Below are 25,930 nucleotides of genomic sequence, written 5' to 3'. Positions count from 1 at the left end.
GAAGCTATATATTAATAAGTTTAGAGCAGAAATGAAAATAATATTTCCTAATATAAAAAGAATAACATTCCGAAATAATCTTTAAAGAGGTAGCCATAAGGAGTCAGCTTCAACATGCATTAAAAATATTTTGGCATCTTAAAAACTGACAGATTTTTCTTCACATGAGCTTCTGTGGACTAAAAAACAGTTCCTGAGACATGCAGAGAAGATGGCACAGAAAAAGGACATTTAGAAGTGACTATGTCAATACAAGCAATGAATTATGAGAATGTTGATTGTGTAAACATCCTGGCCATTGTCTGTTTATCTGGTAAATTAAGCTGGTCTTTTGAAGTGCAAAGATGTTGAACCAGAAAGCTGAATAGTTTTCTTCTCAATGAAGTTCTGGTTCTGCAGCCAGAATCAATAACTTTGGCCATGCACAAGATTGTAAAGAAAACTGCTTATTAGTTTGAATGGTGAACAAAGATTCCTTGGTATTTAAATCCTCCAACACTTTCTGGAATACTGAAATAACTTTTCTTGATCAGAACAACTGTGGAACCAAACGGCATTTTTAAGATAAAATTCTCCTCTACCTTCTAGATCAAATTTGACATCTTTCAGACCATCTTTCTTCTCCATAGCTTGTATTGCTATCTGATGCTCTTTCTTTTTGACTGGATACTTAGGCTGCAAGTACACTAGCCTATTTTAGGCTTCTATTCGGATTAGGTACCACACAGAGATCACAGATGGTTTCAGTGCTGGTGCCCACGCTGGCCCCTCAGTCTGATGCCACAGCCTCCCTTCCTGTGAGGGGAAAATGACAGTTTTCCAAGTTCTCCATAATGTACACCACATACAAACATACTGCAGAAACATAATAGCCTGCTCTAGTTCATTGGAGATGTTTCTATTTCATATCAATGTTCATCTTTTTTTCCGTCTGTGCAGGGGTAACAATGTAGCAATGTAGTAATAAGATGATTTAGCACTAAATTCCACTCTTGTTTTTGAACTATTTTTTTAAAAAAATGTTCAGGGCAACTAGGGAGAAAGATTTCACATTTTCCAAAGATTCTTAGTACATCACCAGAATACCACACACAGTTAAATCCCCATCCAGAAGAAAGCAACTGACCACATGGGAAAAACACTGTTGAAATTGTTCCAAATTGAAAAAAGTGGAAGTCCTCAGCAACTGGGGGGCGGGGGGGGACAGAACGGGGCTATATATCTGAAGGAAAATGTTTATTCACGTTGGCCTTTGGGTCACATGATGGCATTTAAAAGATTCAAATTCATCTGTTTTACTTCCCCAGTAAACCCTGTACTATTTGCCAGTGTAGCTCCAGCCTTATAGAGGCACATCACATGCTCAAGGTTTTCACCTATTTGGCACACAATGGGCAAAATCATGTTATCTAACTTTGCACAGATGTAACTCAGATCAGGTGCTGGAAACATTTCATTTAAACTCATGGAAAAAGTTCCTATACCTGACCTTTCCAGGTTTCAATGTTCTCTAGGGCTCCCTTATTGCCTGGAGAAGCCTTTGGGAACCTTAAGGCATTGGGATGGGACCTTTAATAGAAAAAAAACAAAATTGTCACCAGATCACCACTGCTAGGATTGGGAGTGAGCTGGGTTACAGGATGGCACTCATCTGCTACTGTTCCAAACTGCTTGCTGGCATATACAAGATATCCCTGTTTTTCACAGGGAATAATTAGTGCAAATGGAGGAAATTAGCTGTTTTTCACTGTTGGATGAATAATAATAATAATAATAATAATAATAATAATAATAATAATAATAATAATAATAATAATAATAATAATAATAATAATAATAATAATAATAATAATAATAATAATAATAATAATATTTTGGTAGAGACCCATATATAGGACTGCAACCATGGAAGCAACAGGGAGGACTTACTAAAAAGCTGTAGGAAATCAAAATGCAAGGACTGAGACAACAGAGCCACAGTCTTCCTGTTCTGTTACCATCTGCTGGGCATTGCAGAGGGCATAGTGAATGGAATACCCAGTGTGGTGTGGTGTATAGAGTGATGGAGAAGGACTCAGGAGGTCTGAGTTCAAATCCGTTCAGCCACGGAAACTCACCAGGGCATGTGGAACTGGTAAAGCCACTCCTTAAATATCTCACTTGCCTTGAGAGCCCTATTAGGGGTTATGTATTTGACAATACAGAACAAGAAATGGTTCCTCCCCATAGGGATTGATAAGACCCCTTGACAATTTGAAACTAAGGGATGGGGGGCAAGATTGGACACTGCTCAAAAAACAGCTCAAAGAATGATGGTTACCCATACACCGTTCCATAAGATCTTTGTTGATTCCTTGGACCTGGCCTACTAGAAGACAGGGAAAAGGGTAAGAAAATCAGAAATGGAGAGGGATTTTGAGGCCATTTAATCCAATAACACAGTAAATGCCAAAAACTGAAACTTGGACCTTTCCTGTTTGTGACTGAACAGCCCCAGTGAGGGACAACCCAAATCCCTCAAGGACGACGGAAACAAATAGACCATGCGGTTGCAGTTAGATAGTTCTGGAGAGCACAGCTGCAGTTAAGCAGCAGCATTTTTCATCTTTTTGACAGATTTTAGAAGGTAGACCAATGAAGGGAGATCCTTGTGGTAATCCTGCATGGAAACAACCAGGGCACTGATAACAGCATTGAGTCCATTCATTGCGCTTATGCAAGGCTGCAGCTAACAAACAAGCCAGAGTTGATAAAAGGAACTCAGCCCTCACTATTGCTGTCCCTTGTGTATGTAGGGAAATTATTGGATCAAGAAACTCCTTGGGCTGTGCCTCTGTTGTCAGAGAAAGTAGAATCTAGTTCAAAGCATTTCTCATCTGGATGGCCAATATTTTAGACCAACTCCATCTTATCTGGATTAGGATTGTTCAGTCCCCATCCACTCTTGAACTAGTTTGACCCTTTCATTAACTCCCTGGAGTCAGAGGATGGAAATGAAAAGTACATGTCATCATGTACTGTGTTCAACCCAGTGTTCTGAATGACCTTTTCACATAAGATGTTGTGACCATAAATGAGACAAGATGGAAGCGTGTGGTGCTATGCAAACTAAAAGCCACAGAGCAGAGCAGCAGTGTTCCAGTACCAACCTCTGAGTATAGATGGACCCACTGGAAAACAGTTCTCTATAATCCCACCCCTGCAAGACAACCCAGAAAGACCATGGCTCATGATACGGAACATTGTTAAGTCAAGTGGAATCAAAAGAGCCACACTCACAAGCAAGTAAATAAAGATGGCCAAGAACTGAGAATCCACATAGAACACAGTACATTGATGACATGTACTTGTACTTTTCATTCATATCCTCTGATTCCAGAGATCGTCTCCATCTGCCAAGCAGCATTTCCACATCAGAAAAAAAGAAGTTGTCAGTCAGAACACAACACGCCTAAATGGGGCCTCAGCAACAACCATCTCTAATTCTGCTCTGAAATCACTGTCTGAGGTACACTAGATGTAAATGATTTTATCTGCCAAGTGTTTAGTAACTACATTAAGTAGCCCACTGTAAACAGTTAGACCGGGATATAGCAAGTCTCCAGCTGTCTTGAAAAGCTATGTTGCTTGATGCCAAGCAGGTGCAATGGTAGTGGATAAGCCGCCTATCCCTGCCATGGAGTAACCAATAAAAGTTCCTTTCTCCTTTGTGTTCAGGCAGATTCATTCCAAGACTTCAATTTCTGAACTTTGGCAATCACACTTTCCATTTCTCTGCGTCCAGCAGCTCAGAAAAATCGAAGGACTGTCAAGTTCCATGATTTAGGTTGAAGGCACATCTCCTTTGCAAAGATTAGCCATCTAGATAGGACTGCCCAAAAAGTCAGCAAGAAGTTATCTCAGAAACATTGAGAATCCCCAAAGACTCACAAGCTTCTGAGGAAAGGCCATTCTAATAAGTCGCCCTTTCTCCTGGAGATAATAGACTACCTGGAACTAATTAGGTCATAGACTGTTGATGAGAACAGAACCATGTCAAGCACGCACACACCCCATGACTGCCAAGACTTCCTTGTTTCTAGTACAAAACACATAACCAAGCTCTAAATTTTTATTTATTAAATTTATACACTGCCCATCTAGACCGAAGTCTACTCTGGGTGGCTAACAATAAAAACGGAATAATAACAATATAATAAAATAAAAGGCAACAATAGTAATATAGTTCAAGATGGGGAAAAGAAAAAAAATGCAAGTGATGACAGGAGGGAAAGCATGCCTAAAGAGCCGGGTCTTAAGTCTGCTTTTTAAAACACCCAGCGTGGTAGCCAGACAGATCTCTGGGGGCAGACTATTCCAAAGGTAAGGGGCCACTGGCGAGAAGGCCCACTTTCTTGTTCTTTCTCTCCGGGCCTCCCTCGGCATTAGGCCCCTCAGCCGCCCCTCCTGGCTAGAACGAGTGGTTCGGGCAGATTTAGGTGGGAGGAGCCGTTCCGCTAGATATCAAGGTCCTAAACTATTTAGTGCTTTATATGTCATCATTAACACTGAAATCAATGCAGAAATGGATAGGAAGCCAATGCAAAGCAGTCAGAGTGGGGGAAATATGCTGATATTTTCTCACCCCAGGGACACAGCTGGGCAATCCGTCACAGATGGAAATAGGCGGAAAGGACCACTGACGCCACCTGGGTTTCCATGGTGAGCGCCGGATCCAGATGGACCCCCAAGCTGCGAAACTCACTCTTCATGGTGAGAGTACCTCCCCCAAAAGAGAGGGAGTTTCCCAACCACCAATGGAGGGGCCACCCACCCTCAGGACCTCTGTCTTGTCTGGGTTTCGCCTCAGTCCATTCTCCTGCATCCATTGCAGTACAGCCTCCAGGCAGCACTGAAGGGACGGAATGACATCCAAAGTGTTTGGAGAAAAGGAAATGTAGAGCTGGGTGTCATCAGCGTACTGATGGCATGAAGCTCCACACCCCCTGATGACCCTACCCAGCAGCCTCATATAGATATTAAACAGCATTGGGGAGATAATCGAATCCTGCGGAACCCCACAATTGAGGCTCCACGGGGCCAAACCACTCTCTCCAAGCTGTATTCTCTGAGGATGGTCCTCCAAGAAAGATCGCAGCCAGGCAAGCGCAAGACCACCGATTCCCAACTCGGAGAGCCTCCCTAGGAAGATACCGTGGTCGACGGTATCAAAGGCGGCTGAGATATCAAGGAGGACCAACAAAGACATTTTGCCCATCAGCCTCCCTCAGCAGGTCATCAAACAGGGCGACCAATGCTATTTCCATACCGTGGCACGGCCTGAAGCCCAACTGGAATGGATCCAAGGCATTGGTTTCATCCAAGAGAGCCTGGAGCTGGTCAGCCACCACCCTCTCTACCACTTTGCTAAGGAAAGAAACATTGGCGACAGGCCTATAATTGCCAGTTTTGTCCACTGCCAAACTTGGTTTTTTTCCTTATGGGCCTAATAAGTGTCTCCTTGAGGGCAAGGTGAACCTTACCCTCCTGGAGAGACCCATTAATAATTGCTGTGGCCCATTCAGTTGTTAAAGGCCTGGCCACTTTGATTAGCCAGGCCGGGCAAGGGTCAAAGGAGGAGGAGGTGGCACAACAGCGTTCAAGTGCTTTGTCCACCATATCTGGTGTCACAGACTGAAAGAGATTGGGTCTCATTGGGCAAGGTGGAGTGCTGGACGTCTCTGCTCAATCCACTGTATTCAAAAAAGGTGAGAGGTCCTAGCGGATGGCCTCCACTTTATATTTTAAAAATGCTGCAAATTGGTCAGGTGAAATACTAGTAGGAGGCCCATCACTTAGACCAATGTCAGATAGATCATGAACTAAATGGAAAAGTTCCACCTGCTGATTTGAAGCTTTGCTTATCTGGACAGCGAAGTGAGCTCAACTGGCAGCCCTCACCTTAGTAAGGTAGTGGTTAGTTGCGATCCTGACAGCTTTCTGATTATAATCTGTCAGGTTCTGTCTCCAAATGCACTCTAGCCTTCTCCTGTTTTGCTTCATAGCTCACAGCTCCTGGTTAAACCAGGACCCTGGCCGAGCTCTGCAATGGAGAGGACATTTAGGAGCGATCATGTGAACAGCCCTGGTGGCAGCAGCAAGCCAGGCATCAACCAGCACCTCAACAGGAGCACCAGTCAGATCAGCCGGAATCCCTCTCATGGAATCCTAGAATCCTATAGGATCCAGTAGCCTTCGAGGGTGGGCCATTAAAATAGGTCTTTGCTCCCTCAGGAGAGGGAGAGCCACTGCGAGGTTACATTTTATTAGGTGGTGATCCAACTATGACAAGGGAACTGACACAAAGTCAGTTACCATTAGACCACACTCACTTCGTTCAGTGGAGAACACCAGGTTTAGTGTGTGTCCACCCATTTGGTTGGGGCCATGAACATGTTGGGACATGTCCAAGGAATCCATGATTTCCAAGAACTCAAGAGCCGGACTGAAAACCTCTGCCTCCGTATGGATGTTGAAATCTCCCAAGACCAAAAGCCTCAGGGATTCCAACAGTGCCACGGAAACAAAGTCCACCAGCTCTGGTAAGGAAATGGCTGGGTCACAGGGAGCGTGGTTACCCAGCAAGATCCCAATACCATCCCTGGCCCCTATTGACATGTGGAGGGCCTCCAGACCTGGCTTCACCACTGTAGAGCACCTAACCACCTCCAGAGTGCTTCTGTAAACAATGGCTACTCCCCCCCCGTCCCTCCAGTCTACCCTGGTGCTGGACTGCATAACCAGGAGGACAGGCAAGAGTCAAGGGAACACCCCCTTCTTCGACCATCCAAGTTTCAGTTATGCATGCCAGGTCTACATCCTCCTCCACAATAAGATCTTGGATAATCTGGGATTTGTTGGATACAGACCTGGCATTCAACAGTAACAGATTTAGAGTGGAGGGATGGCTGATCTGACTACCTCAAGACTGGCGGTCGGTTAGAGTGCCAGAACAGTGAACAGCCTTCAAATATCTGTTCACCATTCTTCTGAAATGAGTCAGAACTGTGCCATCGCCATACCTCCCTCTACCCCTAATCACTCAGGTGTTCAAAGCACCCCTGCAAGGGGCGGGGCAAGCCTTCCACTCCATGTCAAACAAAAGAAAAGCAAAGAAAAAGGAAAGACCCAAGAATATGCCAAATTAATAAAAGTAAACAATACAATAGTAACAAGGTTAACAGAATTAATCCGAACCATAACATAAAATACACATTTAAATTAAACGCTAATCTAATTAAACATCTTAAAAATTAAAACTTTAAAAAGAAAGGGAACACAAACAAGAAACCAGTCCCCCAGACAACCCCCTGTCACACCCAGATAATAAAGCAAGAGAGAAGGAAAAAACAATAAAGAAAACAAACAACAACAAGAAAAACCACAAACACAAAACATTTCTCCCCCTGCCCAAACCACTCCTAAGTATTAGGTACTGCAAGGTCCAGACCCAGTTGTAATTGTCATAGGTGCAGGAAACCTTGAAATAGGCCAGCGGCTGCTTAGAATTGTTGTGGCCAAAGGCCAGGCCCATGTTGAGTTCGCTCGACATCCAGATCCTAAGGAACACCCTGTCGTTGCAGCTGATTGAGCGTCCGTGCACAAGCACATAGGTTTCCAGTGGGAGCACTTGGCAGACTGGATAATCACAAGCCCAGTGCGTCCACATTCGCTTTAGCACATGCGAACGTTAGGTGCCAGGTGGTGGTCCTCCTCTCTGAGGAGTACAGGGTCTTGGTGGCAATGTGAGGCCAGCACACGCTCCCAGATGAAATACAACTCCCAACCACCAGTAGAGCTTGGTCTGCACCTAGCAGTGGTTGCAATGGATGTCAGGAAGCAGGTGTTGAGATCCCCCCTCCCAGCGCAGTGGGCATTAAGACAACTGTGGCAGAGCACCACCGCCTGACTAGGTCACGTGAACATGGATCTGTGCCAGGAAGTTCGCCCAAGTAAAGCAAGGAGCGGGCGGAAGGCAGACGTAAGGGTTTGGAGAGGGTCGGGCAGTCAAACAGCCTCACACCTCTTCAACAGGTCCTTTTTCTTCCTTCCCTTTTCTTTCCCCCTCAGAGAACTCCAGCTCACTGTATTCCAACCTGCCCACCTGTTTCCCCAATGGCAGCAGCTGTGATGATGACCGACTTTGTTGTTCTTCCTCTTCAGTGATAGTGGTGGAGGCAGCAACAATTGTAGGTGTAATGTTTGCTGCTGTTGCAGCAAAGATAAGAGAATAAAAAGCAGCTACATCAAAGGAGGGAGGCAAGAAACAAAAAAATAAACCAAAAAAGCAAAAAGAAAGAGACCAAAAAGAAAAAGCTGACCCAGCAGGAGGAAAAACACAAGCTCCTGCTGTCGGGTCGCCATCTTGAACTACATGAACTAAAGTGGTCATATGTCCTATTTTAGGGAAGACAGCCCTCTATTTGAAGAGATGTCCTGCTTTTTTGGTGATGCAATAGTTTCCTTTTCAGTGACATATAATAGCCACCCTGTTCCCCAGTGAGTTTCCCTCATAGAGCCAAAAAGTAAAACCTTTGATCGGCAAATACTGTATATCTAATCAGCCCTGACTTATTTTTTAAGTAAGATGGTTCAGGGAGGGGGGCTCATTTTGTAAGAAAAGATGCAAACCACACACAATCATATAATTACTGATGAATGGCAGGAAGGACATGGCATGGCGTGTCAAATCTGTATCAAATTCAGATACGAAGTTAGTCCCAATGTGAAAGCATTGTTCAGACGTTTCCTCTGAAATAACTAATTTACTGCCTAGCTAGATGTTACAAGAAAACTACAGTGACCTGTAGCTGAGCAATGGATACCTTCATGCTTTTTGCAGTGAAATAATAACTTTTAAGTTATTTTATATTTAAAGAAATGCAACACCACTAAATAGTGTTGTGAGTAGGGTGGCTCCATGGAAAGGAGGACAATGTTCTCATAGGTGCTGCATTGAAGAGAGCATTTCAGCTCTTTCAACCTACAGAAAATTTCCCACGTAAACAAACCAACACTCAAGATTCTACGACAACCACTTTTCACACATACGGATCAAAAAAGGCCAGATGTTCAAACTGGGTTCAGAAAAGGGAAAGGCACTAAATCGCATTGCAAATACATATTGGCTGCTGGAGTGGACAAAAGAAGCACATTGTGCTTTATAGATCACAGGAAAGCCTTTGACTATGTAGTTCATGAAAAGCTATAGATCATTCTTTTAAAAAGCTGGTGTGTTGTAACACTCAGTTGCCTTGATGTGGAACCTAAACTATGGACAAGAGGTTACGTTAGGACAAAATATAAAGAAACAGAATGTTTTCCAGTTAGCAAAGCTTTCAGACAAGGCAGTATTTTATTTGTTCACTCTCTATGCAGAACATGTCATCCAAAATTCTGGTTTAGAATCAGAAGAAGAAAGAGTGTAAAATGGTGCAAGAAACATTTCTAATTTAAGATACACAGATGATACTGTATTACTGGAAGAAAGCAACAATGAATTGAAACAACTACTGAGGATTGTTAAAGAAAAAAGTGCCAAAGCAAGATTGCTGTTAAAGTTTTAAAAAGTTAAAAAAAAATCATGACAACAGAGTAATAATTTACAATAACTTTAATGTTACCAACAATACTGTATAGTTAAAAGATTTTCCATATTTTACAAAGAAATTAGAAGAATGAGACTTGAAAAGCAGCTATGAAGAAAGTCGAAAAGAACCCTAAGTGTAATGTTGCTATAGGTCAATGCCAAGATCGTCTGTACTATAGTATTCCCAATAACAATATATGGGTGTGAAAAGAGGACAATGTAAGAAGACTGACAGAAAAAGAAGTCATTCAAAATGTGGTGTTGGAGGACAGCTTTATGGATACCATGGTCTGCCATGAAGACAAATAAGGAGATTCAAGGGGGGGGGGAATCAAGCCTGAACTTTCTCTAGAAACAAAAAGCATTAAACTGAAGTTGTTATACTTTAGACATATTATGAGAAGGCAAAATTCATGGGGGAAAGAATAACTCTAGGAAAGACAGAGTCAGCAGAAAAAAGGGGAAGGCCTAACATGAAATGGATTGACTTGATTTGCCTTTAATTTGTCAGACCTGAGCAATGCTGCTAGTGACAGGACTTTTTGGAGGTCATTAATTCATACAGAATTTCATCAGATGTCTTGTCATGAAAGCTACACATGCTGAAGTTTCCTCTTCTACAAAATTATAAAGATGCAGAAGCCCTATCCTCTTCGGTATGCGGCCACCCTACAATCATGGACTGTTTTGTTTTCAATATATTCGCGGATGTTTTGTTTTCTTCTCTAAAGGAGAGCGAGGAAGGAAAAACCTATTTGCTGGGCTCTTGAATAAAAGTGGGCTTGCCATGTTGTATCAGGTAAACTGAATGCATGGGTGAATTGCAAGGGAATGGGGAATCAATATTTGTATCCTATTTAATCTGCATAATTTTGTTAGGGTGCCATCAGATGGGTGTTTGTCCTGCTGCTTGGTCTGCTGTGGGGACAGACTGGTTCATTCCTTTTTCCCAGCAGTCCCATGGTGTAATTACTGGAGCAAACAAACCTATCTGCAGATATTCCTACCTGAACCTTCCTGAATCCCTCCCAAGAGCTTCTGGTGGGTATTTTTATACAGGTAGGAACAATGTGCTTCAGTTTGTTTCTAATGCATCCACTCACTGAAAACCAGAGATAAGCATGAACTGTAGTTTGGCATTTCAGCTTGATGCCCACATAGGTGTTCCGTGAGAGCCAGGCATTTCCCTCCACTGCATGATTGCCTGATGTGTGCTTTCCTCTGCTGCCACTTCTGGCAGTCGCCCACTCAGATGAGGTGGTGGAGCAGGGGAGCCCACATTGCTGCCAGTGGGTAGCCAATTGCACAGAGGAGGCAGAGGAAGGAAGGAAGCTGCTGGTAGTGAGTGGGCGATTGTGCAGAAGAGGTGTGGGAGGGAAGTGCACTGCTGCCAGTGAATGGGTAATCACATGAAAGAGGTGGGGGAGGGAAGTACAGAAAATCTGTGTGGGTACCACATCAAACTGGGCCAAACTGCAGTTCATGTCCATCTCTACTGGAAATGAACCAAAACAGAGCTTATGGCTGTCAATTTCCCTTCCCCTTTCAATTTCTCATATTGTTAAGTGGCATAAGAAGACAGCTACTTTGTGATATTGAACTTTTTTTTTTTTAAATCTGTATTAGGGCAGTGCTAATGTGCTGTACCACTTTATAATTTTTTTTTAAATGAAAACTTTGTCCCAGACATGAGAGAAGACAGGAGGGGGCATGCAGGGGAAATTTCTGTTTTTGTTGTTTTCAACAGGTAGAAGACCAAACAGGATTGCTTTAAAGGAGTATGTCATCTGGATGCAAGAATCACACCAAATACTGGACCTCTATCTGACCTTAAGCAACCCTATTTAGTTTATTTATTTATTTATTTATTTTATATGCCGCCCACTCTACCCAAAGGTCTCTGGGCGGCTTACAACAATTAAAATTCAATACAATAAAATATAAAATGATTAAAATACAATTAAAATATGATTAAAATACAATTAAAATTGCCATAATCAAAACCCACAGTTGATGTTATTTCAATTAAAAGCCTTCTGGACCAGGAAGGTTTTGACCTGGCACCGAAATATCATCAGTGTCGGCGCCAGACGAATTTCAGTCGGGAGGGCATTCCATAGTCTGGGGGCAGCTGCCGAGAAGGCCCTTTGTCTACAAGCCATCCCTCTTACCTCCTTGAGGGATGGCTCTTTCAAAAGGGCCCCCTGGCTAGATCTTAACAGCCGGATAGGCTCATATAGAAGGAGGCAGTCCTTCAAGTATCCAGGGCCCAATCCGTTTAGGGCTTTATATGTCAAAAAAGCACTTTGAATTGGGCCCGGGCAGCAACTGGTAACCAATGTAAATTAAACAGAATCGGCTTGATGTGCTCTCTAGAGGCCCCACCACTCACCAGCCGCGCAGCTCGATTCTGGACCACTTGCAGTCGCCGGACCGTCTTCATAGGCAGCCAAACGTAGAGCGCATTGCAATAATTTATACGAGATGTTACCAGTGCATGTGTAGTTCACACTAGCTTACTCCAAATTTTCCCATATAGACAAGCGTTACATTTGTTTTGATATTGTAGGGCTATGATTTCAATGCCCTAATTCACAAGTTGCCATTTGCTTTTGTTGACCTGTTGCCTGGATCTAAAGGTGTCTTCAGAGAAATTACGGAAGTGTTGGATCCATAGGTGAATGCACAGGGATATTTGCACTGCCTAGCTACCAGGTCTGCAGGCATGACTCATGGTCTAACACAAAGTAGGGGTTGCACTGTCCTTCTGTAAACACATTATTTAAGCTCCCTCTGAGCAATTGCACTGTTGTTTTATCTATAACAGGTGAGGTTCTAACTAAAGAAAATTTAATTTATATCTTGCACAGGCACCCCATCACTTTTCACCAACTGCAGGTGATGCCGTCCTGTCCCTCCAGCGCTGCCTGGGGGCCGTACTGCAGTGGATGCAGGAAAATGGGCTGAGGCTGAACCTGGACAAGACGGCAGTTCTGAGGGTGGGTGCCCTTGGGGTTGGTGGCCTGGGTGGCTCTCTCACATTTGGGTTGTGTGACCCTGACTGGTAAGAATGGGTTTCGCAGCCTGGGGGTACACCTGGACCCGACGCTCACCATGGAAACCCAAGTGGTGTTGGTAGTTCGCACCGCCTTTTTCCACCTTTGGTGGATTGCCTGGCTGCGATCCTACCTTGACATGGGGGCACGCACTACCTTAGTACATGTTCTTGTAATTTCAAGACTAGACCACTGTAACACACTCTACGTGGGGCAACCTTTGAGGCTGATGCAGAAACTTCAGGTGGTGCAGGATGCAGCGGCCAGACTCCTTACTGGAGTGAGAAAACACCAACATATTTCCCCTGTTCTGGCAAAACTGCACTGGCTGCCCATCCATTTCTGCATTGACTTCAAAGTTCTGATGCTTACCTATAAGGCCTTAAATGGTTTAGGACCTCGATACTTGGCGGAGTGCCTGCTCCCACCAAGATCTACTTGGATCACCCGCATGAGTCAGGAGGTGAGGCTGAGGAGCTTGACGCCGAGGGAAGCCCAGAGGGAAAAGACACGAAGCCGGGCCTTCTTGGCAGTGGCTCCTCACCTTTGGAACAACCTTCCTCCGGAAATTCGCAAGGCCCCAACGATGGGTACTTTCAAATGCCAACTGAAAACATGGATGTACATCCAGGCCTTCCCTCCTGTCAACTACTGATTTCTTTGCTTTGCTATTTATTTTTTATTTATTACTGCGCTATTTGTTATTGTTGTATGCTAATGTTTGTATATTTTTTTAATTGTTTTTGATATTCTGTAAGCCGCCCAGAGTGGTAGAATATACCAGATGGGTGGGATATAAATCGAACAAATAAATAAATAAATAAACATGCACACCTGGAACTATTGAGATGATTCCTCCCCTCCTACCTCTTGATCCATGCAAATTCTGGGCATCTGAGGAGTTACTACTCAGAAGGCTAGATCAGGTCCTGGGGCTTCCAGACTTTGCCATACCGACTGGAGAAAGGTTTGCATTTCAAGCCTCAGATATTTATCCTTTTCTTTTCTCAGTCTTGTTCCTTACTTTATTTTGGCAATTCCAGTTTCCTCTTTTTGCAATCATAATTTCTTCTTATCATTTCATTGCTCCTGCTCCTGTTGCATTTGGGCTGAGTATGCACTACACTTCCCTCATTATACTTTGAGGGTTATGCTGGCATTCATGAATAGTTTCAAAACACAGCCTTTCCTGTGGTGCAATCATCCATTTGAAGACAGTGGGGGTCTGCAGACAGAAGAGTGCTGGGTTTTCTTTTAAAGGTATTCAGGCAGGGAGGGAAGCCATTTCTTGGGAAAACAAGAAAGGCTTTTGCTGAGTCAGGGGAATACTGCTGCCTGGCTTTGCATAACATTATGCCACTTCCCACTCCTGCCAAAGCCTTCAAGCCAATCCAAGCAGAGAAACAAATAAATCAGGGTTATCCAGGAAAAGGTTGGTATGCCAGACTGGTTTTGAGAGCACATTTCTGTGAGATCTGGGTTTCTAAAAAGCCTCTTGAACAGTTCCCAGAATTGTGCTAATGCAACTATTGTTTTTTGTTTTGTTTTGTTTAAGAGCTCTTAAATGACGAAGGGGAACATTTAAAGTAGGGAGCTGGGGAGGAAATGATTGTAAGAAGAAAGATTTAAATTTTTCCTGCCCATATATTGATGAGGCCTGATCTAGACTAGGCCTCTGCATGCTTTCTTGGTAGTTAGACAGACACTGAAGCTCAGCTGTTGAATATGCCACACATTTAACACAGCATATAATTTAGAGAGGATGCAAAGACAAAACTCACCACCATTGTTATTTTCACCCTTAGCCCTGCTTCTAGAGATAGAAGTCTGGAAGTATCTGGAAACACCAATCTCTTGATTTTAAAACAACCTTTATGACTATGGCTGAATCAATTGCCCTCCTAGAAAGTACACACAGCAAGAAAATTAGGGAAAGTTACATGAACTAAGCCGCATACCTTTCCTTGGAAGTTTGAACCTCTAACTCATCATGCTTGTCTTCAAAGAGTGACGACCTCTGCAGTGGATTAACTTGTTTTTCTGGAAGGAAAAAAATGATACAGCTTGATAGAAACTCAACAAAACCAAATGTCTGGAAGCTAGAGCATGCTACTGGAAGGTGCCTGCTTTCCAAAGCCACATCAACACAGAGAGTCTGGAACCCCTGTGGAGATTCTGTGCTGTTCTTTAGAAAGATCTTTGGATTCTCGGGTTTCTGTAAGTTTACCCAACACAGGAACAGTCCCTGTATTTGGCACAACCCCTCTGAAGTCTCCATTATATGCTTAACCATTGTCATTTTTAAAAGTTGTTGGAAAAAGACTGCTTGTTTGTTTATTTGTTTATTTTATTGGACTTCTACCCCACCCATCTAGACCAAAGGTCTACTCTGGATGGCATGACAAATTTAAAAACAGTAAAAAAAATATAAATATATACTAAATATCCAAGATGGCAAAATACATGCTCTAGCCTTCTCCTAATTCACTTCATTGATCACAGCTCCTGGTTGAACCAGGACAAAGGGCGATCTCTGCGCTAGAGAGGACGTTAGGTGCAATCGTGTACACAGCCCTGGTGGCAACAGCAAGCCAGCTATCAACCAAAGCATCAACAGGAGCGGCAGTCAAATCAGCCAGAATCCCTCTCATGATATCCTGGAATCCTAAAGGATCCAGTAATCTTTGAGAGTGAGCCATTAAAACAGGCCCTTGCTCCCTGCAGGGAGGAAGAGCCACTGTAAAGTTGCATTTAATCAGGCAGTTGCATTTAATCAATCCAACCATGACAAGGGGACAGACACTAGGTCAGTCACCAGCAGACCACATTCACTCTGCTTAATGGAGAACACCAGGTTCAGTGTATGGCCACCTACGTGGGCAGAGCCGTTGACATGTTGGGACATGTCCAAGGAGGCCATGGTCTCCAAAAACTTAAGAGCTGGACCAGAAACCTCCGCCTCCGCATGGATGTTGAACTCACCCAAGACCAGAAGCCTCGGGGACCCCAACAGTGTCGCAGAGACAAAGTCTGCCAGCTCTGGTAAGAAAATGGCTGGGTTGCGGGGAGTGCTTTAACTCAGCAAGATCCTAATAACACCATGAAGAATGGTGGCAGGGTTTTCTATACCTTCTGTATTCCAGAATCAGGGGTTGGGATACAGCATACATGACCAGGAAATAGTTAACAAAGAATTCTATAGGATGTACATACAAGGGGGGGGAGTGGGAATGGATTCTAGACAAAGGATTTGGGGTGTGGGGGTCTGGCACTATTCTATAAGTTGGGCGATATCATGGGGGAAAAATCTCCTGACAATAGGATTACTTGGCACTGCTGTTAGGAGACATTTGGAGAATGGAGAAACATCTGCTCACAATAGGTCTGTGGTTAATGAACAATTCAGGAAGCTCATTAGCATAGAGGAACTGGTCCACCCTACCTGTCCAGGTGCTCAGAGTGTGGAGTGTCCAGGAGTGAGGAATCTATGTAAATTTGAGTAAATACTGCTGTGACTGCCAAAACCAGTTCTTGTCGGGATGCAAATAAAAGCAGCAATCGTGGTCCTCCCATTGTCTTGCTGGGGGTCATGTTAATTAAGGTCCACACTGTTCCAGCCAGTTTTAGGAGGGATGGGTGGAGAGACACGTTCCCTCGCACTCCATGGTGCTTTTGACCTCTCCAATTGTTTTATTAGAAATATGTTTGCACCAGCGGACCCATCAGGAGGAGACAGCTTGACTCTCTCTCTCTGTGTGTGTCTGTGTGTCTGTGTGTCTGTGTGTCTGTGTGTCTGTGTGTGTGTGTGTGTGTGTGTGTGTGTGTGTGTGTGTGTGTGTGTGTGTGTGTGTGTGTAGTTGCCCATCTTCACCCAATCTTACTCGGCTCAACATGAAGGCATTTGCATGTGCATTGCGCTCACATTGTGTTGGCACACCAAGAAACCAGGACAGTGAATCAGTAGGTACAAGCACTTGGACCCATCATGCCATTTGGAGCAAGCAATAAGTGGAGCACTAATGTTGCAAATCTGGAACCTTTCGACTGCACAACCCCTAACAGTGACAATGTGGGGTTTGCAAGACAGCACCAGCAGCAACAAGAACAAGAACCCTGTAGACTAGTTGTATTCTTTCCATAAGTTCCATCTGCAACCTAGGTTGTTGAAAAACCCCACCTGTACCTTGCATGTTGCAGATAAGGCAGAGTAGGAAGTGAGATATAGCAGGAATGGTAGCATTTGGCCAACTGCCCATCTGCTGAAAATCACTTCCTTCCAACACCTCCCCAGACACATCTAAGAAGACATTTTAGCTGGTTCTCACTTTTTAAAATCATGGCTCGTCTATCCAGATTCCTCTCCTACCAATTTCCATAGTCAGCTGGACCAGAAGTGAGTTCACTCCCTTAACTCTTGTGACAATACAAGGACCCAGAGCGGGTTTCAGGTTTTGACCTTAGAATTACAGGAGATGATGAGATGCTGCTGAGCTGGTGACCCTGCTGCCAGGTCAGCAGCCTCCCAAAGCATGAGATTCTTCATGACAGGACCAGATGATGTCATATGGCTGCCAAACACTGAAAAACTAAAATAAAATAGAAATGCCATACTAGGGTGGAGTCCAGAGATATTTTTTAAAGGCATCTAACAGGATGAAAATTCAGAATATGGTGTGGGGAGAAGATGGGGGAGGTGGAAAACACTGAAAAACTTTTTAGTGCAACACTTTCCTTTTCAGAAAATAAATGGATTTTTTTACATATTGTAGAAACAATGTGGCTGCAGCAAATTAGACTACTACAAAATTCCTAGACGCAGGATTAAAAGGTAGTAATGATAGCAGTGACAACACTTCTACCGCCACACCCCTCCTGATTACTAAACCAGACAATCTTACAACAATTATTATTTTAAATATTTTTGACTACTTTTCTCCTTTAAAAAGACCCAAGGTACCTTACAACAATCAGAAGACCGTATTCAAGCTAACAACGTAAGTATGCAATACTAAAAGGATCAAATGTCAATGCTGTATTTCTCTGTGCCCTTTAGTTTTGTAAAGGCATCCTCTTGGTCTGGTCTCTAAAGCCAAACCACAGCTGGTTTCAGAAACACACTTAATGCTTCTGCCTCTGTTGAAACATCTTGCATATTTATCAGCCTGCGTCACAATTCCCCATAAGCAGCTCAGCTCTCTAGTGTTATTTTGTGCTTTCAGACAGTTTTTAAGAGCAGATTTTTTAGCTTCACAGATGTCCTCAGACACCCTCCCTTCACGAAAATGGCCAACACAAAATCTGAGTGGTTGTTTCTTGCGTGTTTTACTCTGTATCCAAGACGGCCTGGGGGACTTTCAGTACTGATGAAGGCGAAGAAGAGGAGGTTCCAGGCAAAAAGATGACGTTGTTTCAATACAGTTTGGGCAGTTTGATTTAAGAATGGAAACCAAGCACTTCCTAACCCTTATACAAATTGTGTTATATGACAATGTCTGTCCTTTAACAAACAGAGGGGCAAAACTTATCCATTTTTCTCTTTTCTACAATTAAGCATCTATCAGTTTCCAGTGGAACAAGTTTTCTTCCAACAGCAAATTACATGTCCAGCTGCACACCAACAAAACAAAAAACAAAAATCTTGCTTTCAATCACCCTCTTTGGGAAATGCTCCATCCCAAATTGTGTGGTTACTTGTTCCAGGGATTCTTTTTTCACCTGACAAAAAACCCAAACATTTCACCTGATTTAGCTTCATAAATTCTCCTTCTGAGCATGCATTAGGAAATTACCATGACTCAGTAATTGATATCTTACAGAGAATCCATACAAAATACAGCTGCCATTCTCCTTAAATGTGTAACTCTGTATTTCTCAAAGGCATGTACTTGTCTGAGGGTGCAACTACCTGGAAATTGGATGTGCCACCTGTATTGCACTTGAAATTGCGGTCAGTGCTCACACAGGGGCTACAGACTGATTCCGGCGTTCACCATTCGTACCAGATGTGATGCAATCGGCCCACAGCTCCCCTTCTTTCCTCTTGTCCCAACTCTGCAGATCCTTCCTTCTTTCTCTAGTCCCACCTTTGCAATCTTTTATGGGGTGTAAATGTGGGAAAAAATAATAATAATAAGGACCCAGCAATGAGGTGATAGGGTAATCTAGCTCTAATTTTGTACATGAATTTTTTAAAAAATAAAAGATCAGAGGGTGATTGGGAGAGAAGAAAGAATGCGGGGCATTCCATCAATCCTGAACATCATGCCTCAGTTGCCTATCTTGACAAAACACCATTTACAGACAATCTTCCTTCTCCCATCTTTACATAAACATGTCATAATTAACCACAAGGGGGAAAGTATAAAGTATTCCAGTTTTTAAAAAGTAGAAGCCCATCAGTGGAAGGGAGGAAAGCCACCTTGGCAGCAAAAAGGACTGGACTGATTCGAATTAGCCTTTTGTGTCACGTAGTGCAGTGGTCCCCAACCTTGGGCCTCCAGATGTTCTTGGACTTCAACTCCCAGAAATCCTGGCCAGCAGAAGTGGTGGTGAAGGCTTCTGGGAGTTGTAGTCAAAGAACATCTGGAGGCCCAAGGTTGGGGACCAATGACGTAGTGAGTTAAAAAAAATACTTCAAATCCCCCTATTTTATAAGCAAAGCAATTCCCACAGTAGGCAAGATGTGGCCCATCAACTATGCCCCCTTCCAGGGCAGCCGGCTGCCCCACCTGAACCCTCTGCCCCTCCCCACACCTTGTAAAAATATTAGAAGGCACAACTAGGCATCCTGGGGGAGGGTCCTTTCCAGAACTGCAGAAGGCAGATGAGGGTGGGGATTTCAAAACTGGAAGGGACCAGAGAGTGACTTTGAATTTTAAGTCCTCTTCCCTATGTATGAGCCAGGCTGGGGGAAGAAAATGTTGCTAGAGGGACCCTAAAGGGCTCAGGTTGTCATTTGAGGGCAATTTTTAAAAATGCATGAACAATGAAACCTATACGCAGGCAACACTGAACACCCTCAAGCCCACCCCAGTTCAGTAGGCTTCATTTGTCTAGTCATAGTGCTCTTTGAAAAGTCTGAGAAATATAGTCATGCTAATGTCCAGTCACAATAGCGGCAATCTATTAAAATCCTGGATTTCTCAGTTGTTGCCTATTCCAAAAGGTTTAAACAGAAGAACAGGGTGGGGTGTCCGAATGATCCGAGAGTTCCCTTCTACTAATTACTCAATGCACTCCACCCCTGTCACCAGCACTAATAGCCAAGGCCAGTCATGGCTGTGACTTCTTTTGCTAACCAAATACATACAAGAGGGGATAGTGGGCCCTTTTCTCACAACATGATTGGTCAGTTATGTGCCTGAAAATTTTCTCTCATCGCTCAGATTCTGAAACATCTCTTTTTAGTTGAGAGCTGGGAATCTTGATTTAGCACATTGGCTAATCTAGTGCTGCTTATGGAAATCTGGAAAATCTGTTTTAAATTAATTCTGTTTTGCTGCTGCTTTGCGAAGAAACATTTCCTGAAATGGAATCACGGAAGAGCTGGGAACCAACAAACAACTCTAATTTAAAAAGCTACTTTATACATCAGAGCGGACAACGCAGGGGTTTCTGCCTGGGTGCAAGCTGCCTCCCCCCTCGCTAGCACCATTGCTTAATGTATAACACCCCCCTTTAAAAAACAGAGCTTATTTTCCTGGGAGCCTGGTGAAGCAGTGCTTTCCCCCTTAAACCAAAATGCAGCCCTTGTTTAAAGGCATCGGGCTATCTTTACACAACTGGAAATACCCTTTCAGCCACTTCTGGCTTTGTGGTTTGGTTTGCTTTGGAAATGGTGCAGTCTATGGCAGCTCCTAAACCATAACGTCTGCCCATCTCGGGGCGCATTAGGGCAAACTTGCATCCACCGACATTAGCTTCCTGTACTGGAGAATACAAGAGTATGATGCAGCCCCTGACAGGAGGCCAGCCCCCATACAGGTGTGCTTTTGCATCAGTGTCCCCATAGGCAAGGTACTCACAGAATGACTTTTCCTTTGCTCTTCAGGAGGGCAACAGGTTGCTGAAAGATGAGACTGGCTCAGCCCTGGCCTTCTGAATTAAAGGGGGAGCCTTGCCTTATTAAAGAGAAACACACCACCCGCTTCCATGGAGAGGCAGAATGGTGGTCAACGGGAAGGAAGCAAACCACAGCAGTTGCAACCGCAGAGGATAAATGTGGTGGCAGGCAGGGAAGACTATACCTCCGAGCCAGAATTAATCATCTGCCTGAGCAACACCACTGGTTGCAGCAAATAAAAGCACCCTAGTTGTTTTGTTAAAATGCTGGGAATTATGAAAACTGTGCTTTCTCTCCTGAAGGCCTTGCCCTTAAAACCCAGCTATAGGAGACACTCAAGTATGTGATCAGATGAACCTTCTTTCTGGACACTACAGAGCTAAAGAAAACTCCTGGGCTCACTTTTTTTTTTTTTCCCAGAGCAGAGTCCTGGCTCCTGCCCAGTTGTAGAAATAAACTGTCTTGGCCCTGCAGGCTACCATTGCATTCGATTACGGCCGCCTGAGTTGTAAAGCTCTTCCATCTGAAACTTGAAATCAAAGCCGGTTGTGCAGCTTTGCCTTTAAGACAAACACTGTTATGACTTGCCTTTTCTCTTTAATCACGAAGCTGAAGTAGTTTCAGGCTTGCGACAGAGAAGCCCTTAACGAAGCACAGCTGGGGAAATCATTTGGAAATACTCTTGAGAATAAAGGGAAAAAAAAATAAAATTAAAGCCTTTCTTGCTGGAGGGAAGAGATGGTCGCCGGGGAATAGACCGAACGTCCACCCGGGAAAAAAAAAACACAAGGGCCACGCGACTAAAGGGCTGCGGTTGTGTAATAAAAGCACGACGGCTCTTGCACAACAACGGCAATTTCCACAACTGAAACAGCTGCATGGCCGAAGCCATGCATGATTAATAATTTGGTCCCAGGGGGACAGCTGGATGCCCCGTAAATACAGCTGAGGAAATACCAGGCATATCTGACACCGTAGTGTCTGTGTTCGGGGCGACGGTGTGTTTACAATGCAATTCAGTTGCCTTCTGAGAAATTCTGATTTTGCATCTTTTGCCCCGATAGCGCTGCCCTGGTCTGCAAAGCATCGTGGAAGGCGAGGCGAGCATGAGAAGGGAAGCCACGCATTACTATCGTGGCGCCGGCGCTGGCGGCCGCCGTCCCATTGTCTGCTGGCTCACGCATTTGCGAGGTATTGTGGTCCCGGAGCCCCCTGGTGGCCGAGGACGGGATTTTTTGTGTTGTTTTTGTTTAGTCGGGCTGCGAAGAAAGCCCCGGTGGATGGTTTTCCGAGCCGCGGCCGGCGGTCTCTCCTTCCGCCCGAAATACGCGTTGCCCCTTGGCCGTGGCTCTGCGCGACTGAGTTATCGGGACAAGATGAACGCCCCAAAGGGAAAGGGGCGAAACAACTCTTCCCTCAGCGGAGGAAAAAGGGGGGGGGATGGGCCCTTAAGTTCGTTCTCAAAAACGAGGGATGTGGAATTAATGTGCTCTGTTAATTCTGATGGCTGAGAATGGACAGTTTGGGGGCAGGAACGAGGGAGGAGAAACGAGGCCAGTGGGATTTCCCGCCCGTGGGCTCTCTCGGAGGGGCTTGACGAGAGAGGCTCCTCTCCAGTCCCTAGAATGGGCCTAGGCAACAAAAGCAAGATAAGGAATACATATTAGGCCGTTTTCTATTAATCCTGTTGTCTATCTAGGGGGAGGGCTGACATTGCTACTATCCTAGGTGGACCAGTCAGTGGGCAGTGATGCGAAACGTTACTTTTCTTGACTTCACCGTTCCCAGAAAGCCTCAGCCAGCACAGCCGGTGAGGCACCCACCCTTCTTTCCTAGCGTGAAAGAGCCGCTCCCCCCCCCCCCATGTTCTCTGAAAATGGAGGGCAGGCCTGTTGACAGTGATGGTGAGCAGTGATGAGCCCCTGAGGGGCTGGGGAAATCCCGGGAAAAGCGCAATGGCCTCTTCTGCAACAAAGCAGGCCGAACAACAGCTGCTGGGTGGCGGGGCTTTTTGCTGCCTTTTCAACTTTTAAATATATTCCCCTTCCATTGAGCCACAGTGGCTCCGTGGGGTTGAGGACCAGGGCTTGGGGGGCTTTGACTACCACTGGACCTCCTGATAGGGATGTACCTTGGTACCTGTATAGCCTTGGGCAAGCTGCACAAGTCCCAGAGTGCTGCCAGAAGAAGGGACTGGTAAACCACTTTTCATTACTCTATAACTAGAAAACCCTGGAAAGGATTGCCATGAGGCAGAATTAACCTGAGGCCAAATAATAATAATAATAATAATAATAATAATAATAATAATAATAATAATAATAATAATAATAATAATAATAATAATAATAATAATAATAATAATAATAAGTCTCATAGCAAACAAGGAAAAGGAAGAGCACTGGAGACAGAACCATCTCTGACAGGCCCTCAGAGTGGTCTGCCATTGCCAGCAACAACAGTGGTTGTACCTCTCTGCATCTGCAGTCCTTTCTTGGAGGAGTCCATAGGGAAGGTGGTGCCCCACTACAATTGCCTCTATTCAACAAGGAAAGCAGTATTCCTGCCTCCCCCTCAGCTGTAGCCTTGACTTCAAATAAGTACGGTAGTAGGAACTTCCATGGTTTTTATCAATCATTATTGATTTTTTAAACATATGAGTGTTATGTCCTTTAAAAAAACATTTTACAATAGTACCTCGGTTTACGTAATTTTCAGTTTACGAGCCGAAATCCATAAGAAACAATGCCTCAGTTTACGGTTTTTTTTTTAATGGGGGAGGTCGCTGTACAAAAAGGACGCATTGTGCCTGGAGGTTTCTAGCGCTGCCCCCATTACTACAGCAATCTGCGTTCTGGTTTACGTAATTTCCACATCATGTAAAGTCCCGGATGACGGATTGCTTTTGTAAACTGAGGTACTACTGTACTAGTTTTTCATTATATGTCCATTGACATGAAAAGAAATTTAAATAACATTTAAAGAGAAAATAATTTTCTGCGCTGTTCAGAGACTTCCCCATGTTGCTCCAGACTGCTGCATCCACCCCATCTTGTTCCTTCACTGCCCAATCTATCTGGCAAATCTATCTTGCAGTGCCCTCTGGTTATGAGCAGAGAATGCCAAGCCTTACAGATCAGAGATACTGCCTGACAAAGAGTTAGTCACCCACTGTGGGAATTTCAGTATGCCAAGGGCCTCACCATGCCTGGGTGAGGTCAGAGTGGATATGATGGATATGAGGATATGATGATTCACAGAGTTAGGATCCCAAGCTTTGCAGCCAGTGGAGGAAATCACTGCCTGTTGTGTCTGCCCTTGTAGGAGCTCCCAGCAACCATCAGGCAAAGAGACGGAGAAGCTGGGGTTCTCACTTCATCTTGGTTTAGTTTGGTCTTTTGCCCCTGCAGGACAGGAGGGGAGGGGCTAACTAATGCAAGGGTGTGTGTAGGCATGGAGGCAGCTCCTCCCCAGCAGCCACACAGAGCTCTGCCCAGCCCTTCTGCTTGCAGGCTGGTCCACCTCGGTCAATAGGAATACACCACTCTGCCCTCTGGTGGTTATCTTCCCTAAAGGAATATCATCTCTCTTTCGTGTTCCTTTCCAAATCCAGCATTGTTTTATTTAAACAAAGCCCTTCCTCCATCCATGCCGGCCAGGTCCCATTTTTGGGCAGTGGACCACCTTATCCCTTTGACTCTTTGGTGCCCTCTGCTGGCACCTTTGTAGTTTTTCATTTTAAAAAAAAGCCACGGTCCATACAGAGAGGCTTGTCTCAACATTTGGATGCTTTCGCTAGCCCCCCTCACTTCCTCTCTCCCATCTATTATAATCCTGCAGCAAGCACAAGCACAGGCTGTCAGAGCATAATTCTTGGGCTGCTTTCCAGTGGTAATAACATATTAATAATTCAGAGAAGCTTCCGCAACACTTGCCAGGAAGGGAGGACTGCTGACAATTTCCCTGCTGGATTTCACAATGAGATACACTCCTCTTCTCTTTCAGCTTGCCATCTGAAATATAGACCATGTCACAGGTCTGGCTTGTGTAAAGAACCAAAAATATCCCACAGGAAAACGAAGGTGGTTCTTGGCTCCAGTCCTCCGCGTTGTTCATGACAAATTTCCCTCAGAGGCTGTGTTGTTTCCTCGGGATGCACCTGGTTTTGCTCTTGCTGACAGGAGACAACATCTATTTTAGAAACCTCAGGAAGTCATGCCGGGAAGGAAGGAGAGGCTGACAGTTTCCTCCACCCCCACGAAGCAAGCATTGATGCTGGTTGTGGACACAGGGAGAAACTGCCCTGAAAGCTTTCTCGGTGGGCCCCTGAAAAACCATCTCTTTTCAGAGACAGCAGCAGGAGCAGCTCAGTTTTGAAGATGGTGTTAGAAACAATAACTCTCCCCTCCCCCCCGCCGCCCCACACTGCCTGGGTACAGCAAAATGTGAAGAAGAAAAAAACACCACATACTGATGTTGTGATCATTCTCTGTATGTATTTATGATGTGGGAAGACTGTTTCACACAAATGAGGGGAGTGAAACTAGGGCAGATAGTCATTAAATATGGAAACCAGAGAGTCATTTTTTGGCCGCCTTATTTCTTTTCTGTGGGGAATAGCTGTAGAGTACATCCATCTACTGGTTATTCATTTATTTTAGAGCGACATGGTAAATTAGTTGTTCAGAAACAGCATGTCAGCTCAGATGTCGAACAATAACCTGGTTTTCTATACAATACTAGACTGACCCATAAGCTGCAACAAAGGAAAAGAAATCATTTATTCACGCCATGTACAAAATTCTTTTACTTCAATTTCAGGAACCTCTGCTTCTTAAAGCAGTTTTCTGTCTGGGTCACCTGAGGAGTTTGGATGCAAAGGAATTTACTGTGGAGCTATCCTAGTTTGTTTACTCAGGCATTTTCATGATGTCAGCAATACATTTGGTCCTTTCCTCCTGTGTTTTATTCCTGCAATTCTTTTGCAGTTGTTTTCTCAAGCAGCAGAAAGTCCAGCATTTTTAGAAGAGTTTCCCTGCATGTAGTTAGCCATCCTGTTTCATCTTTTTTAAGAGATGTTTTTGCAATGTGGAGTGAGGGAGGGGGTATAGACATTCAGGAAATCATCGTGATTACTTTTCCAGATGGTAATGCTCCATCATTCTGACAGACTTCTATGTCTTT

General features: G+C 44.2%; 1 long non-coding RNA gene across 1 annotated transcript in view; it reads right to left on the bottom strand.

The window, feature by feature from the left end:
• The window catches only part of LOC140706792 (uncharacterized), a 42,054-nt gene extending 20,626 nt beyond the window's left edge, over positions 1 to 21,428 (bottom strand). The window contains exons 1-2 of the long non-coding RNA XR_012086656.2: positions 20,709 to 21,428; positions 14,643 to 14,724 (exon numbers count right to left, since the gene is read on the bottom strand). This is a non-coding gene — a long non-coding RNA (uncharacterized LOC140706792). The remainder of the gene's footprint in view (positions 1 to 14,642; positions 14,725 to 20,708) is intronic.
• Positions 21,429 to 25,930: the final 4,502 nt, after the last annotated feature.

Source organism: Pogona vitticeps, chromosome 4 (assembly GCF_051106095.1).
Source record: "Pogona vitticeps strain Pit_001003342236 chromosome 4, PviZW2.1, whole genome shotgun sequence".
In the NCBI taxonomy this organism is placed as follows: Eukaryota; Metazoa; Chordata; class Lepidosauria; order Squamata; family Agamidae; genus Pogona; species Pogona vitticeps.
The sequence above is the reverse complement of the archived record's forward strand: the minus strand, read 5'-3'. Positions and strand labels throughout refer to the sequence as shown.